We start from the raw sequence: 19,354 nt of genomic DNA on the forward strand, positions 1-19,354 counted from the left end.
CCACATCATTAAGAGAAAATATTAGAAAGGCAGTATGCTACATTAGGCCTAGAGTTTGTCCAACTTTAGTCATTCAAACACCACCTTCGAGATTTTTGCAATATCCACATACCACAAATAGTATTATTTTCTTAAAATATTTAAGAAAGTCAACCAACTTTTCTTCTTTGGCAATGACATCCACTGTGGTTTTGACATTACTATATATTTTTCTATGCCTTAAAATAAATGTTTAATGTTTATTTTTTAAGAAATACATTTTTGAAATATAACATGAATATTTAAAAACTGTGCAAATCATACACGTAGAGCTTGATAAATTTTTACCAAGTGAATACACCCATGTAACCAGCACCAGACTGAGTAATAGAACAGACCAACACCCCAGAAGCCTCCCTTACACCCCTTACAGTCAATATGCTCTTCTAAAAGAAAGTATTTTTCTAATTCTATCAAATCAATCAATTTCGACTGTGTTCCGAACTTTACATAAATGGAACCCTACTGGATGTACTCACTTGGGTCTAACTCTTATTCGGTATCATATTTAACCATGTTGTGTGTAGTAGCTGTCTTTCCTTGCAGCATAATGTTTGTGATGGACACAGACGTATAGCAGTCAGATCTCTCTTGAAGGAAGCACTTTTTTGCTGGGAATGCTGTCCATGAATGACAGCCTTCTGCTCTCAGCTACTTCAGAGTTTGCCTCAGCTGCAGAAGCCTGTTCACCCAATGGCATGCCAGTTCTGCAGAGGTCAACATTCAATGACTGATCATGGCAGGATATAAAGACCCAGCCACTTGGGCACACCCTGCAGTCATTCTGATTATGTACTGTGTGTTGGCTGGGCTTCAGTGAGCCTGTAGGCTCACTGTATTATCAGTGCATTGTAGTTCAACTTCTCCCTTTGTCTCCTCCCCTTCCTTCCACAGGGGTTTATCCCTAATGAATACTCTGTATGTCAAAGTCCGTTTCAGCATCTGCTTCCAGAAAACCCAACCTGCAACTCGGTCCTGGGAGTGGTCTGATAAGACAGGCAATGTAATGCTCAGATCCTCCCTTCAGAGAAGGATTTATTTCCCCAGCTCCTGGGACTGCTGTTAGCAGACAACTTCTAATTCTCAGCTCCTTCAGCAGCAGAGAGCCACCTTGCCTTTCCTAGGAAAGCCCACACCCAGTGACAGATCATGGCAGGAGTATAAAGCGTTTCAGCCCACTGTGGGATGACTCTGATGGACCGTAATGTGCCAGAGCTCCCCACGCTGCTGGCCCAGGCTCTGATGGGACTGCACTGCTGTTTAGCTTCCTTCTCTGCCCCATCTTGCTTCTGTCCTCTTTCTTCCACAGGTGTTGATCCCTAGAGTTCTTTGAGAGATAGAGAAAGCTCCTGGAAATCTCACAATCCCTGCTTCTTCTTCTTCCTCTTTTTTTTTTTCCCATGGTAGGGAAATATGGATTCCTAACCTGTGGAAATACTGAACCGTCCACAATAACCAATGTTCTGAGATTCCAGGGAAACCATTTAGATGAGAAATTTCTCCTCAGTGATTAAACCCCATTTCAGACAAAATTTTTGGGATGAGGTCAGTTAATAAGGATTAGTGTCCTAACTGGGATTGGTTCTCAGCAAAACGATGATACGACAGAAATTTATCATTGGTGCTCAATCAACAATTTACCTACATTTAACTCTCTGTGAACACACAGCTGGTGCAGAGGAAAGGTACTGAAGCAGGATGTGAGTTCAAATCCTGACTCCTCTGCTTAGAAGCTGTATGACTACTACAAAGAACGTTACTTTAATTCTCTATCTTAGTTTCCTCATTTGTAAAATGGGCAAATAAAACCTTCTTTCAAGGGTTATAGGAATTAGAGAGCCCTTACAGTATCTGGTAAGGAATTAGCTTTTGATAAATGATAGTTTAAAAGCATATTTATTTTTAGTTCCTTCCTCATATTTTTGTAAATCCAGTCTATTATTTCAGGGAAGAAAGCAAACTGATTAATGCTTGTTCATTAAGATTTTAGGGATTTAATGTGTTGGTTCTCCCCAGGGAAATTGCATTTTTAAAAAGGCAGAGCTGTGATATCTGAATGAAGGAATGACATGCTGATGGTAGGCATTTTGGGGGACAGGGGCTCTTAGACTAAATCCTGTAAAGGAAAATGTTCTCCATGTCTGGGTAAGGTTGACTTGCCCAGCTTTCAATGAAGAGGAAAGATAAAATTCTCCACTTAAGGAGGGCTACCCTCCGCCCCACCCCCTGCCCCCTGCCATCCATGAGTTGAAAAGAGTTTGCCTACATCTTGCTTTTTCAAGTGGGACAACTGAAATACCTTCTAGCTATTTGTTCCAGGAGTTCAATATATATTCTTGGTTATATCAAATATTTGATATTTTAGGAAATCAGCCTTGTTAAATTAAAGTGGATAAGATGGCATTTTAAGGTCACCTTGGTATGATCAAACATGATGCTGACATTTACAATCTATTTCCATTGCTTCTCACATGTTTCCTTGTCAGTTAAATCCAGACTTCAAATTTAAAGGTGTTTCAAATCTAATAATGCAATTATAAATATTGTACCAGAATCACTAACTGCCGCCTGATTTCCATGCAAGTTACAAAATCTTCATATGTCCTATCACATCATTTAAAAAATTTTTAAAAATGGTTTTATTATAACGCACAAAGTATATATATTTATTATACCTGCACAAAGTATAAACAAGGATAAATATTAAATCTTTTATATATTCCTTAAATTTATGATTTTTGCTCATAGGAAAACCAAAGTAAATTTGCACATTAGATAAAAAGAACTGCAAATTAAAAGACCTGTGATTGACAACATTAATTTAAGGTGACAGAAAACACAGTTTTGCAGAAACTGCATTGTCACACATGGAATGCATTTGGGCCACACTGCTATGGTCAGGATTTTGTCAAGCGGGGACTCTTTCTTTTTTGTAGGCTCAGTGATGACTCAGTTCTCACATGAGATGTCTCCATTCTAACTACTTGGTGGAATTTTCACACCACAGTTTGCAATGTCACCATTTGTTTTCATGTTGAAAGTGTCTTTTAAAAATGAAGCCTACCTCTAACCTTTCCTTGATAGATCACTATTAACATCAACATAGGCACAGAAATTATGTGGGGATAGTCAGGTCAAAGGTGGTTATCCAGGTGATTCAGATATAAGATGCTTAATATTGACAAATGCTTATAAAATGCAACAAAAATATCATAGAGATATTTAAGATATTTAAGTCCTCTTCATGAGTCCCTTGACTTCTTTTAAAGGAATATTCATTATAGTATGTAAATGAAACAAAATGTAATAATATAGTTCTCAATTGGATAGGCAGGGAGAAAGATATATTGGAATGATCACTGTGATTAGGAATGTATAACTCTTCTGGGTGAACTGTTGGAAATGTTTTAAGAAGAATTTAATCACTAAATACATTTTTTTATTCTAGTAAAAAACATAATATAAAATATATCATTTTAACCACTTTAGGTATACAATTCTGTGGCATTAAGTGCATTCACATTGTTGTGCAACCGTCATCACCATCCACCTCTAGAAATTTTTCACCTTCCCCAGTGGAAACTCTGCCCATTAAACACTAATCCTTCATTCCCCTTCCCCTCAGCCCCTGGCAACTGCCATTCTATTCTCTGTCTCTATGAAGTTGACTACGCTAGACAATTCGTATAGGAAGAATCACAAAATTATTGCCTTTTTGTGACTAGCTTCTTTCTTTCTTTCCTTCCTTCCTTCCTTCCTTCCTTCCTTCCTTCCTTCCTTCCTTCCTCCCTTCCTTTTATAGAAAGATAATTTTATAAAGAGCAGTTTAAAGTTCACAGCAAAATTGAGAGGAAGGTACATAGATTTCTCTTATGATCCCTGCTGTCACACACACACAGCCTCCCCCGTTATCAACAGCCCTGCCACAGTGGTACATTTGTTACAACTGATGAACCTATATTGACACATCATTATCATCCAAAGTCCATAGTTTATATTAGGGCATTGTTACATTCTATGGGTTTGGACAAATGAATAGTGACATATATTCACCTTCATTGTATCATACAGAGTATTTTCACTGGCCTAAAACTCTTCTGTGCTCCACCTTTTCACTTCTCTCCCTCCCCACCCCTGGCAACCACCGATAATTCTGCTGTCTTCGTAGTTTTGCGTTTCCCAGATTATCATATAGTTGGAATCATAGAGCGTTTCTATGGGCTTCTTTGTGCCTTGCTTATTTCATAATGTCTTCAAGGTTCAGCCATGTTGTAGCATGTATCAGAATTTCTTTCCTTTTTAAGCCTGAACAATATTTCATTTTATGCATACACCATATTTTTTAAAAAATGTATTCATTTGTCAGTGGACATTGGTTGCTTATACCTTTAGGCTATTGTGAATAATGCTGCTATTGTAATAGGAAGAACAAATCTGACTCCATATTAGAGCTGTTCCTTTGGCTCTAACCCTGTGCTCTGTGTCCCGTACTTAGTCATGCAGGTTCTGTACCTTTTGTAAAAGAATGTTGCCTTTACCCTGAAATATATAGGAGAACCCATTCTCAAGACTCTATCTTTAAGGGTATAACATTTTTTTTTTTTGTTCATATACAGACAGCAAATTCCAGAACAGAGAATAACATTTTCTTGTTGGCGGTCTACAGAAACTTCATGACCTGACCTACGTGGACAGCTGCAAGAACAAAGGATCCGACACTAAGAAGTTTGCAACAACCAACCACATCCCTTCCCCTTTTTAGCGTAAAAGGAACCTGAATTCTGACTTGGGTAAGATGGTTTTCTAAGACGTTAGTCCCCCATCTTCTTGATCGGCTGACTTTCCGAATGAAGTCGTTATTCCTCGCCCCAGTACCTTGTCTCCCGATGTACTGGTCTGTCCAGCGGCGAGCAGAACGAGTTTGGACTCGGTGACAAATTTTGGCACCAGCCGGCTTCCATCGGGGAGTTTTCCGGTTGAGGCTCGAGAAGCTGCCGGGCCCCCTTCCCCTCAGGATTCTTCTCCCTGCAAAGTTCCCCGAAGTGACCGGGCCGCCCCAGAGCTGGGCAGCTGGAGCCTGGAATCTCATCTGGGAGAGACTGTAGGGTAAGTGGCCCCGATGTGTGCAGCGGGAAACTTTATTCCTCTCCTGTTTGGGGCTTTTTTCCCGGAAAAAGCCAGTTTGTTTTGTGCTTGAGGCGGGTACCCAGTTGGCGAGAGGGAATAATTGCTGGACTTTTACCTGATTTGTGAACTGGTTCGTTTGTCTCTGGATGCTGGCGTTTCTGTGTGCCAGGTGTGTTTTATTTATCTTGTATTTCTGTCTTAAAAAAAAAAAAAAAAAAAAAAGAACGAGGACTGTTTCAACTATCCCTAAAGAAGGTCATCTGAGGCGCGTTTTGGATAAGTGGTCTGATTACAGCGATGAACCTGCGCCTAGGGGAGGATGAACAGTGTGTGACCGTAGTACGTGTGCGGATCTCCACAGGGGCTTCTGCAGGGTTATCTCCACATACCGCCACCCTTGCTGTGTTAATTATGTCATTTGTGGTCTCCTGTGTCGTTGGTACATGTAAAACCCCAAGGCCAAACTTGAGCATGCATTTAGGATTTCTATTTGTCCTCTGGGTTTTTCATTTCATGGTGTTTTGGTACTGTTTCCCCATTTACAGCCAAGTCAGTTTTATGATATTTAAAACTTTTATTGATGTCAAACGGAGGAAAGGAACGGAAAGAAAAAAAGTCTGTCTATTCTAGTCTGAGAGTGGAACGTTCCCAGGGAGAATATAAAGGTCCCACTTGGTTCCTAAAATCACCAAAAGCCCCAGCTCAGAATTCAGCCCCGTTGGTTGATGCCAAGGCAAAATGATTGGAGAAGATCAGTAGCTATTTATGATTTTACAATAAAATGCTGAGGAATGGTGGCCTTCGAATGGCTCTATACAATCCTGCAATTACAGATATTTTGTGAAAAAGCGAGGAAGAATGATGAAGTCCCCTAAGTGCAAGCATTTGTGCTATTACCTCAGGGAAAATAAGGAAAGGAATAAGAATTAAGACATGTTGTTTCTAACCTTAACTCTCCCAGCTGAGCTGGCTGTCCCAGCGATGCCAATGTATCCACCCCCTCCACCACCTCCTATTCTTACAGTCAGCCACATTCCCTAACACTGGGGCTCAGGAAGTGGTCAAACAGTCTCTCTTTCCTTATAGGGATCAATTAGAAAATCCTGTGATGGTTCCTAGGGCACAGGGACCTAGTCTAGTATTTCCATCTAAGACCCGACAGGGCACCCAGTTTGGACCAGGAGTCATTCCCAGCACAGGGCAATTTCCCCTACAACATTATCCCATAGGGGGCCTAAATGCAAACAGCCAGCAGGGTGGGTTTAACTAAATTGAGGAAATCCAGCAAAAACCAAATGAAGGCCTTTCTGAATTTTTGTAAAGGATTTATCAGGTCTACAGCAGATCCCGAGGCCCCTGGAAATGCTAGAATGGTAAATATGAGAAAATTTCAAAAATTCGATGGTGCATTTGGCATGTACCCTTTTCGATTGGTAGATGTTACTTTTAAAGTGTTAATAGGGAAACACTCATTGTGGAAACTCATCACTTTACCTAAGTTTGCCCTTATATCCCTCATCAGCACCTCCCTCAGCTCTGGTTTTGGCTTCCTTGATCCTATGCTGTCCCTCTTTGTTTTGGAAAAATTTAATTTACCAGCTGGATATGTGGGACTGGTATTCCTAGGTTTGGCACTATCCTACGCCATTTCTTCACCACCGGTGGGCCTACTCAGTGATAAAATGCCATGTCTAAGGAAATGGCTTCTGGTTTTTGGAAATCACAGCAGGATGCTACATCCTCTTAGGACCTGCCCCGTTCTTGCACTTTAAGAGGTGTTGGCCCTCCAGGATGTGCAAGGGAGATGCCCAGGCAGGCGGCTTTCAAAAGAACAGATTTTTGTACTGATATCAGCAGTTTCCATTAACGTAGGTTCCATGATGTGCTATTCTGTCCTTGGACCCTTTATCCCCAAGGAGGCTGGAAAGAATGGAGCCAGCAATATAGTTATTGGTATGATCCTTGGGTGTTATACTGTGTTTGACTTGCTGGCATCTTTGGTATTTGGAAAATACCGTGTACATATTGAAGCAAAATTTATGTTTTTAGGAGGAATATTTGTCTCAGAAGGTGTTACAATTCTCTTTGGTGTATTGGACCAAATTCCAAAAGGACCAGTGTTTATCAGAGTTTATTACCATGTGTTTTCTAGTGAGAACGACGGATGCAATAATTTTTGCTGCAGCAACTACTGCATCTTCTTCTATCCTTGCAAAGGCTTTTCCAAATAATGTGGCTACAGTACTGGGGAGTCTTGAGAATTTTCTGGACTGAGACTAAAGCTAGGGCCTCCTTTAGGTGGCTTTTTGTAAAACCCTTGGCCTATGAGGTACCGTTTACTTATCTGGGATACATAGTTCTTTTGATGGCACCCCTCAACATGTGTATTTTACCTTATTGTGAGTCTGATCCAGGAAAACAATTTAAAAAATATAGGAACCTCTCATATAGTAAAAAGAGACGAACACTCTGATAATAGGGGCCTAAGGGCTTCCTTGGACTTGAGGCACCCAATTCCAATTTCCCCACAGAATCCCTGGGTAAACTTGACAGTCGGGGATGAGCTGATTGACTTTCTGATACATATGGGTGGTAAACACCAAGGTGGTACAGAAAACATCTCAATCCATCCCGATCACAGGAGTCTTTAGAGGACAAAATTGTTCTCTCTTACACCTCTAGAATGTCAACTAGGGGACCTCACTCTGAAACATAGTTTACGGGAGAGATGCTGCCTTACAGTGAACTCCAAAGTATCTTCTCATTCTGCTGGCTTTCCGAATAAAGTCTTTATTCCCTGCCCTAATACCTCATCTCCTGATTTATTGGCCCGTTGCGTGGCGAGCAGGATGAGTTTGGACTCAGTGACACTAAGAACATGGGTGTGCTCATATCTGTTTTAGTCCCTGTTTCTACTTTTTTTTGGTTATATATCTAGAAGTGGAATTGCTGGATCATGTGGTCATACTGTGTTTAATTTTTTGAGGAATCAACATACTGTTTCCCACAGTAACTGTGCATCATTTTACATTCCCACCAACAGTGCACATGGGTTCCAACTTCCCTATATCATTGCCCCATGCTATTTATTTTCTGCTGTTTTTTTAAGTGTTTCTAGAGATTCCCTTCCACTTTACTTTTTAAATTTTTTTAAAACATTTTTTATTGAGTTATAGTCATTTTACAATGCTGTGTCAAATTCCAATGTAGAGCTCAATTTTTCAGTTATACATGAACATACATATATTCATTGTCACATTTGTTTTCTCTGTGAGCTACCACAAGATCTTGTATATATTTCCCTGTGCTTATTTTCTGCTATTTTGATAACAGCCATCCTAATGGGTGTGAGGTGGTATCTCATGGTTTTGATTTGCATTTCCTAATGGCTACTGACATTGAGCATCTTTTCATACACTTATTGGCCATTTGTTTGTTTTATTTGGAGAAATGTCTATTCCAGTCCAGACCCATTTTAAAATTTTTAATTGAGTTTTTATTGTGGTTGTTGAGTTGTGGAACTTTGTAATATTCTGGGTATCAATCTCTTATCATATATATGACTTGCAGACATTTTCTCCCATTCTGTGGGTTGCTTTTTCACTTTGTTGACAGTCTACACACAATTTTTAAATTTTTTTTCAAAATTTTTAAATTTTGATGAAATCCATCGTATCTATTTTTTTCTTTTGTTGTCTGTAATTTTGGTGTCAGATACAAGAAATCCTTGCCAAGTTCAACGTCATAAAGCTTTCCCCCTATGTTTTCTTCTAAGAATTTTAGAGTTTCGGTTCTTACATTTAGGTGTTTGATCCATTTTGAGTTACTTTCTGTATGTGATGTAAGGTAAGGGTCCAACTTCAATTTTTTTGCACATGGATATCAAGTTTTCCCAACACAATTTGTTGAAAAGGCTGTCTTTTCCGAATTGAATGGTCTTTGTACTATTGTCAAAAGTACCTTGACTGTATGTGTGACAGTCTGTTTCTGGGCTTTCTATTCTCTGTCGTTCATGTCTTAGTGTGGGTCTCTGGGTATATCCTACTTGGAAGTTGTTGAGCTTCATGCATTTGTATATTAGTGTCTTTCCTCAAATATGAGATGTTTTATGCCATTATTATTTCTTCAAATAATTAATTTGCCCCCTTCTCTCTTTTCTTTTTCTGGGACTCCAGTAGTGAGTAAATTGGTCCAGTTAATGATATTTTATAAGTCCATCAGGTTCTATTTAGGTTTTTTTTTTTTGCTCCTCGGATTGGTTTTTTTTTTTTGCTCCTCGGATTTGATAATTTCAAATGACTTCCCTTCAAGTTCTTGATTTGTTCTTCTGCCTGTTTTTAGTCTACTGCTGGACACTTCTAGTGAATTCCTCAATTCAGTACTTGTATTTTCAGCTCCAGAATTAAAAAAATAATAATTTCTCTCTCTTTGTTGATATTTTCATTTGTTCATATAATGTTTTCCTGAATTCCTGTAATTCTTTGTCCATGTTATTCTTTAGCTTTTTGATCATACTGAAGAAAGTTATTTTAAAGTCTTTTTCCGGTAAGTTTCATGTATGTGTTTCTTCAGAAACTGTTTCTGGAGATTTGTTTCTTTAAATAGGCCATGTTCTCTGTGTCTTTGTATGGATTATGATCTTTTGTTGAAAACTGGACATTTTCACATAGCCTAGAACATTGCAAATAATTTCCAGTTTGCTCTTTCTGACTGAAGAAAGAGAACCAGAAATTGGCTGCTTCCTCACAGCTGTACTACACCAGGCCAGGAGTCGGTGGGGCAAGGGCAAGTGAAAATGTGTACTGATGGATGTGAGAAAACAATATTTAGTTTTAATTTTCATTTGCCTCACTACTAATGAGAATTGGCCACTTGAGTTTCTTTGTCTCTGAACCACCTATTCATATACTTTGGCCATTTTTCTATTGGATTGTTGCTTTATAGGCATCAATATATATATTCTTGACATTAATCACTTATTGATCATATGAATTTCTTGTATCATAATAGGAATGTTTATGTATGTGTGTGTGTGTGTGTGTGTGTGTGTGTATGTACATATGTATGTATTTTCAGCTTGTTGGGACTTTACTGTATCTCATAGAAAGATCTCAGTAGAGCTAAAAATCATTACCATAGCTAGAACTTGAAAGACTTGAAATAAACAATTTAGAAGAACTGCCACTTATTGAACACTGTCTAGACACTGTATTTTACTTATTTTATATTTATACCTAGCAACTCTACATGTTAGGTGTATTTACTCCTTTTTTTTAAATTTATTTTTTATTGAATGAAAGAGTCTTAAAATTTTATAGTCCTTCACAATTTTCAAAAGTTTCACACAGACAATTTCATATAATCATTTCAATCATATAATGGCTCCCCCCCCCACCCCTGTATTTCCTCTCTCTGCTTCTTTTGCCTCACTGGTAACTACTAGTTTGCTCTCTGTATCTGTGAGCCTGCTTCTTTTTTGTTATGGAATGTTATTTATTTTTGATGTTGCCCTGTATCAGGTATCCTTGTTGAACTTTCTTAATTTTCCAATAATGAATGTATTTTCTTCAGTCATCTACATAATCATACTGTTTATGAATAATGACAGCTTTTGTTTGTTAACATATATATATGATATGTGTGTGTGTTGATTTTTAGAGCTGTTTTAAGTTCACAGAAAAATTGAGTGGAAAGTACAGAGTTCCCATATATCCCCTGCTCCCACACATGTAACTCCTCCCACTATGAACACTCCCCCCAGAGTGTACATTTCTTATGGTCAGTGAACACACACTGACACATTATTCTCATGCAATGTCCACAGTTTACATTAGAAGTCATTCTTTGTGTTACACATTCTATGGATTTTGACAAATGCAAAATAACATGTATCCAGCATTATAGTGCCATGCGGAATAGTTTCATTGACCTAAAAATCCTCTGTGCTCTGCCTGTTCATCTCTTCCTCCTCATTAACCTTGGCAAAAATTTATATATTTAATATAAATATGCACATTAGTATATTAATATTATTTATCACACCAATATATTAATACAATTACATAATATACAATTATACAACAATATAATTATATAATTACTATAATATTAGTATATTAATATTTATATTACAATATATAAACATTTCTTTTCTTTCATATTGCACTGATTAGGACCTTTAGCACATGTTAAGTATAAGGAAGTAACAAGCATCTTTGTTTCTTCCCTTAAAGAGACCACGTGTATATCATGTTCTAGCTATATGATATTTACTGTAGGTGTTTGACAGTAAGGAAGTTTTTTCTATTAAAATGTTGCTAAAAGTTTCCCCCTCTGTATTTATTTAGATTATCATAATTTTTTTATCTGTTAGTATGATGAATTATGTTACTAAATTTTCTAATGTTAAACCAACCTTGCATTCCTGAAATAAGCCCTATTTACTTATAATATTAAATATTGTATGCATTCTTGCATTTCATTGTTAAAATCTTATTTAGGATTTTTGTGGCTTTATAAATGTGTTTGATGTATAATTTTCTTTTCTTTTCCTGCTCTTGTCTGGTTTTCATACTGAAGTTATATTAATTTCATGCAATGAGAATCTCACGAAAAGAGAATGCTTTCTCCTTGTTTTCTTTTCTGTTCTAGCTGCTTATAACAATTAGACCTAATCTCTTTTTGCCTCAGTTTCCTAATTTGAAAAATGGAAATATCAACTTCATAGAGATATTTTGAAGATTAAAGGTGTTAAAATAGATAAAGCACTTAGAACAGTGTCCCACAACATAACAAGCAACCTCTCAGTTGTAGCTATTATTGCTATTATTCTCTCTAAAATGTTATATGGGGGAGGGATGATGTATTTCTGAACGTCGGGTAAGCCAGCTAACACTTTGCTTTATATGAATATATTTTAACTTATTCATTTTTTAATTTTATTTTTTTCTTCTTGAATTGCTTTTGTCAAGTTATATTTTTCTGACAGTTTGTCTATTTCATCTAAATTTTCAAGTGTATTGACCTAATGTTTATAATGTACTCCTACTAATATTTAGTTATTGCTATATCTGAATTTATTGCTCACTTTTCATTATTCCTAATATCACTTTTTGGGGGTATTGGATACTTAGCTCATTAAATTTTAGATTTCTTTTTTCTCTCTCTCTACATGTGTGCTTTAATCACACTCTGTAGGTCCTGGTTGGTAGTGTTTTTTATTGTTAATGAGTTTTTTTTTTCTTCTTCAGAGTTTCGTTAAGAATTAAGAGCTAGCTCTCATCCTGTAGCTGAGTATTTTCCTACAATTCATCTGTTACTGAGTTTTAATTTCCATTATAATTCCTTACTTCGTGCATGAATTCATTATATTTATAAACTAACATTTCCCAAAATATGGTTTTCTTTTTTGTTGTTGAATTTTAATTGTATTGTGTTGTCATCAGAGACTGTGCTCTGTATAATATTACTCTGTTTCAGTATCTATAATACATTTACTTACTTCCTATAATCCTCCTTTGGAATGTAATTTTCATGAAGAAAGGAATTTACTCTGTTTAGTTTGCTATCATGTCCCCAGTGTCTAGAAGAGTGTTTGGCACACAGCAGTAACTCAGCATTTGCTGAATGAAAAAACAATTGATGCTAGTGATAGCATCAATTGATAGTAGTGGTTGGCGATTAGAATCTGTTTCTTCTAGGTGGTCTTTCTTGGCTCGCACAGGCTCCAGTCTACATCCATAAACTTGGCTCCATGGCTTATATCCATATGCATCTGAAAGCCAGCAAAATTTCCTAAGCATCAGAGTTCTGGAGACCTAACGTACAGCATGGTGACTATAGTTAATAATACTGAATTATATACTGAAAATTTGCTTAGAGAGTTGATCTCAAATGTTCTGATCTCCCCCCCAACAAAATAGTAACTATAGGAGCTACTGGATATGTCAATTAGCTTGATTGAGGTGATCAAGTCACAATGTATACATATATCAAAATATTGCATTGTACAACTTAAATATGTACACTTTTTATTTGTCAAAAACTAAGTAGAACTTAGAGGATGATGTCTGCTTCTAAATTAATTTGATTCTGATCTGCCCACTCTCAGCACCCAGGATTTGGTGTGACCCCCTGCTGCCCACAGATGAAAAGGTTGACCAATGCAGAACTGGGAATTCTTATAAAAAGTTTTTGTTTCTCCACAAAACAATATTCATGCATTCTGTCAAGCAGTTACAGACTAGAGACAGCTGGCCATTACTCAGCTTGGTGTATCAAATAGATATTTTTGAAAATATACAAGCCTTGAAAAATTTTATTCTTCAGACAGCTCTGGCTTTGAAAACTCTGTATATCTTAAAAGCACTTTCATAATGTCAGTAGTTTCCTGTGATTGATAGTCACAGCATACTGAGCTCACGGAGACATTAAAAATGTGGCATAGGAAGAGAAAAAAAAAGCACTTTACAAAATTGGATTCTGTGGCAGTAAGTAATCTGCTCTTGGCTTTCCTTCCCTTTAGGGAGGGTTCCCCCCTCCTCCTCTTTTGAAAGGTCTGTGTTTTATTACAATCTACTTTTGGACATATTAATAAAAGTATATTTTTTCTTTGCTTGCCAGATTCCTATTTCTCAACATAGACAGAATTACTGGATAAGTACTGTAATTCTGATTCTTTTTGGAATACCAGCACCTCAAATCAAAAAAAAAAAAAAAAAAAAAAAAAAAAGAAAAAAGAAACAAAAAATTGCCAAGAAGTAGAGATACCAGGTTAGAATGCTGACATTGACAGGTCAGGGCGATGGGGATGCTTATGTCCCATATATTCTCCCAAAGAAGCGGGTGCTTCCATTACTGGGTGCAGTGGCTGATTGTAAGGGCTAAGTGATATGGAGAAGCAGCAGGATGGTCTGTGGATCATTTTGGGAAGCCCAGGGAGGTTATTCTTTCTGCAAGTGGAAGTAATTTATTATTTTCTCTAACTAGAGTGTCCTGTGAATAACTTCCAGTAGGATAGCTCTGTAACAAATAGACCTGGGAATGTCATGGCTCATCATAGAAATTTATTTCTTGATCAGTAACTGTCTGGGATTGGTGTTCATGTTGACAGGGCAGCTCTCTTTGAGCAGCTCACTCAGGAACCCAGATTCCTTCCATCTTGTGGCTCTGCTAGTCTCTAGACCAGGGACAGCAATTTGTCTTTTTCTTTTGGTAAAGAACCAGATAGTAAGTATTTTAGACTTTGCATGCTACATGGTCTCTGTCACAGTTACTCAACACTGCCCTTGTACCATGAAAGCAACCAAAGATAATATGTAAATGAATGGGTCTGGCTGTGTTCCAATAAAACACGATTTACAAAAAGAGGTGGCTATCTGGATTTGGCTCTTGGGGCAGAGTTTGCTGAGCCCTGACTCAAAGCCTGGTCATTCTCTTCTTACCTAGAAAGGGAAGGAAGCATGTTTCCACTGGTCAGGCCTGGAAGTAAAACTCATTATTTCCCCTCATGCTCCATTGGTTAGAAATCAGGCTTATGACACCCAGTTGCTAGGGAAAATGTTGTCTAGCTGTGTGCCTGGGAAGAAGAGGAAACCCATCTGTGTACATCTTTGCCAAACCAGCACAATAGAATATCTGACAGTGGAATTCAAGGTCCACCCTCAACCTATCCCACCATGTCTTTAAACACAGGGCTCAAAAAGCATGGCTTTGTAATCAGACAGACCTGGATTTGAGTCCTAGCTGAACCACTTTCTAGCCATATACCCTTGGGTAATTTGTTTAACCAATCTGTGTCTCACTTTCCGCTTCTGAAATACAAGGGTAATTATGGTTCCTCAGGTCACTGTGAATGTTAAATTAAAGTCTCATTTTCCTTTTCTGGAAAATGAGGGTAATTATGATTCCTTAGATCACTGTGAATGTTAAATAAAAGTGATGACTGTCACTTCATAAGTATTCAACAAATAGTAGTTATTATCCTTATTATTTGAACAATGGCTTACCCTAACTCCTGGTAGAGTATAATTTAATGCTTTGCTGTTGGGCTTAAATCCTTGTTCCATTTCTTACTCGCTGTGTAATTTTGCACAAATTATTTGACCTCTCTGTGCCTAAATTTCTTCATTTATAAAATGAAGACAATGACTAATATCTATCTCCTAGGGTTATTGTGATGACTAAATGATTGAACACATATGAAATCATGTGTTATGCCTAGAGTTAATAATACTAAATAAATGGTATAATTATTATTTTGATACACTGATCCCTGGCATCCAAAGGGGATATACTACTATAATAAAAGTCATCATTATAATAATATCCATACATTAATGCCTTCAGACAATATTGAACACTTATGCACCAAATTCTGTGCTAGGCCCTGAGGATGTAAATGGTGAATAAACCTGATGGTTCCTGTTTTCATGGAGGGCACAGTGACTTTTCTAATAGATACTGTTTTTTTTTTTTTTGAGCAGTCTTTTTAAAAGTGAACACTTATAAAATGTCATCTAATTTTATCCTTTGCCGTAACTCTGTGAAATTAGATATTACTGTCTCTATTTTACAGATAAGATAAGAGGTTTAGAGAACTTAAATAATTTTAGCAGAGTCATAGAGCTGGTAAATGGTAGTGATGGTATTTGAAACTTTGTCCCTCAAACTCAAGTGCCAGTGTTCTTAACAATCATGCTGTGCTGTTAGTTCTGGCCACATAAAAGATTTGCCTGGCAAAGTATGCACTATTTAATGGGAAGGTGGGTGGGAGGCAGTGGGAAGGAGGGTGCTGTGATGGTGAGGGTGGCCTCTTGGCCTCTCTGGGAATTCAGTTCCATCTCTGGACCATTGATGACAGCAAACACCCTCTCTACTTGGGTGACTTCAAACGTCCCCCAGGATTAGAAACATGTAATCTCATCAACCAGGTTTGGTTTCCATCTGCGGGAGAGCTGGGCTTTTCAATTTAACCGCTGGCTTAAAAAATGGAAGAAAAAATAACACAAAGAAATCTACTGTCTCTACCCTTCTTTAAAATGATGAATGCTTTTTTAAGGCAAATCCATCATTGGTCACTTGAGGGAGGAAATGTCAAGAAAAGTTATGGTTTGTTAGCTTTTACTTCTTGACATTATACAAGAAAGTAATTGAGGTACAACAAATGCCATGTTGTTTTACCTCATCTATTTATATAGCAGTCTGACAAGATGAATATATATGTTACTGTGGGTTTAGAAAAAAAGTGACAGTGGCTCTATGATTCGTTCTATTGTCTTATCAGTGCTGATCAAACGTGCTTTCCCTCAAGAAAACACATGGCAGAGGAACTGGTATTCGTTCAGGTAGATTCCTGGATATTTAACAATTGAACTCATTTTATCCTCTCAACCCCATTAGCTTCTTATCTCAAGTTCTTAGAGCTTTAACACGGATGTATAATAAAACATGCACAAATTCAATTCAATCCAACAAATATTTATTTAACACTCACTGTGCATGAGATACTATGCCAAACAGAGATGCCATTAATTCACAATCTGTGATAATTCAAAGGCAGCCTGGGATAAATGTTACCATTATACCATTTATGGGGGAAAAAAAAAAGACTCTGCTAAGCAAATCAGCAAGGTATATCTTACTATATAGTATGCTGTGCTCCTGAAAACTCAAATGTAAATCAGATTTTAAATGCACAAGGAGAGCTTACTAAACAAAGAATTTTACAATAATGTTTCTGGAGAATATGTAATCATTGACAAATAAGGATTTTTAAGTTAGATGTTTAAAAAGTGAGTGACCACTTTATTGAGGGATGTTATGTGACTAATACTATGAAAAATCCCAAGGCTTGTTTCTATGACAGCCATGATCTCTTTGTGGCTGGGTAGTCTGGTTGTCAAGCAACTTCAATAGAAGAGACATGTTAAATTATTATTTCTTTTCCTTCTGAGAGGTGTCAGCCACAAAACAAAGGTATAGAGCTGCTTATTCTGTGGTAAAGATATCCTTCGTTCTCAACATAGATTTCTGGGGAAGAAAAGAGATACTAAAGCTATGTTTAATAGGAAGAGGCAGGGTGAGCTTTCAGTGTATCTTAACCTTTTTATTTTGCTGAAATTGCTTTAGAGAACCAGCTGGGATCTCAAGTGAGTTATTCAGGGGTATACCATTAAGAATCATGAGACAGTATCTCCTGTGGAAACAATATAGTAAGGTGATACTTTGTATTTTGGTTACTCCGGGTTTTTTTTTTTTTTTTTTTTTTTTAGCCTCTTTTTTGAAACTGGTCTCTGCATATGTTCCTGTCTGCCTGTAAATGGGTTGATAGATCTGATTCCAGAGACTTTGAATTAAGGACCCTCATTTATATGTTAGTACCTTCTAGTAAGAAATTTGGCTTTGCCCCCAGAGAGCTCTGGCTTTACCCTCAGCTTCTGGGAGGTAATCTTTGTCAGACATGATTGGAGTGTCTTTTTTTTAGGCTGGAGGCTCACCACACTGGATTGTGGATGAGACTAGTCCCACCTGAAAGTCTTAGGGTGGGGGCTGGCTGTGTCATAAAGACCAACTATGGAATTTATGGTGGGAATTTGCATCATGTGGGAGAGTTAACTTGGAGATTAAGTCCAAGAATTTAGGCAGTCATGACTATGTAATGAAGCTCCGATAAAAACTTTGAAGCACTGGTGAGCTTCCCTGGTTGGCAGTATTCTGTGCATATTGTCACATATCAGTCCTGGGACAGTAATGCATCCTGACTCCACGCAGGAGGACAATAGAAGGACAATAGAGGACACTTGTAACCCTCTCAGACTCTGCCGTACGCATCTATTCCTTTGTCTGGTTTTAAACTATCCTTTTCCTATAATAAACTGTAATTGTGAGTATAGAAGTTTTCGGTGAGTTCTGTAAGTCCTCCTAGTGAATTATTGAAACTCACGGTGGTTTTGGAAACCTTCTCAAACTTTTCATTGATATCAGAAGTGAAGGAAATATTGGGAGGATTGTTCTTTCCTGCTGTTGCATTTTGGCTAATGATGGTTGCATTAGACCAACTGAAAGGGATCTATGGACATGCAAAATGTGTCCAGTTATAAGCAGCAGTAATATCGTGCCTTAAACTCTGCCCCTGCCATAAGAAAATTCACTTAGAGGGACCTGTAAAATAGTCTAAATTTGATAAATTTGGAAAACCAGCATTAGACAGATCTTTTTTTATGCCACTGTCTGAAATTTGAACAATCTTAATGATTTTGAATGATTTCAGGTGTTGCAAACTTAAATAACTTAAGGGCCCTGGCAAGTAACCTAAAAAAGTGAAGTAGTTGGCGAGATCTAAGGTAAACTGAGGAACACATGCCCAGTCTAAAAGCATTCAGAGTTAAAAATTTTTAAATGTCTGCAAAAGGAGCCAGCCCAGAGACCACCAGTCTGTGTTTTTTCTACAATCCGGGCTGAAGGGTCCAGATGCAAATTGGCCATTTTTTTGTAAGTTAATGTTATAAGACCATTCAGATTTTCTTTTTCCATCTCTTCTTAAGTTATGGTTGGAATTTGTCCATTCAACTAAATCTATTTCAAATTTATTGGCATGAATTTGTTCATAATGTCCTCTTATTTTTTAATGCTTATAAAATCTGTAGTAACGCCTCATTTTTAATTTCTAACTTTGAGTATTTGTGCCTTCTATGTACTTTTCTTTGGGACTTACTATGTTTTTATTAATTTTAGTGGTTTCTCCAAGAATAACTTTTGGCTCTGCTGGTTTTCTTTATTGATGTTTCTTTACTATTTCCTTAATTTCTATTTCTATATTTCTTTATACCTCCTTTGTTTTTCTTTTTCTATCTTATTCATATGCTTAGCCCTCTGCACATCTTTCTCTTTTTCTAATAAAGCAATGAATTTTTCTTAAACCATGCACTTCCCTGCAGCTCATAAGTATTTATGCCTATATATAACATATTAATGTATAGTAATCATTTATTATACATTAGTTTTATCATTTATTTAAAATATGTATAAATTTCCACTGTAATTTTCTGACCAATGAATTATTTAGATGTATATTTGAAAAATTTCAAACTTATGGATTTTTCTAGTTTTTTCTTTTTTTTGAAGTTGATTTCTTGTATGGGGGTCAGTAAATATACTGTAATGGTTTCAGTCCTTAGAAATTTCTTGA

General features: G+C 37.1%; 1 pseudogene; it reads left to right on the top strand.

The window, feature by feature from the left end:
- The first annotated feature begins 5,463 nt into the window (after positions 1–5,463).
- LOC141578737 (MFS-type transporter SLC18B1-like) overlaps positions 5,464–19,354 on the top strand; it is a 489,075-nt pseudogene continuing 475,184 nt past the window's right edge.

The sequence above is a fragment of the Camelus bactrianus genome, chromosome 9, assembly GCF_048773025.1.
Source record: "Camelus bactrianus isolate YW-2024 breed Bactrian camel chromosome 9, ASM4877302v1, whole genome shotgun sequence".
In the NCBI taxonomy this organism is placed as follows: domain Eukaryota; kingdom Metazoa; phylum Chordata; class Mammalia; order Artiodactyla; family Camelidae; genus Camelus; species Camelus bactrianus.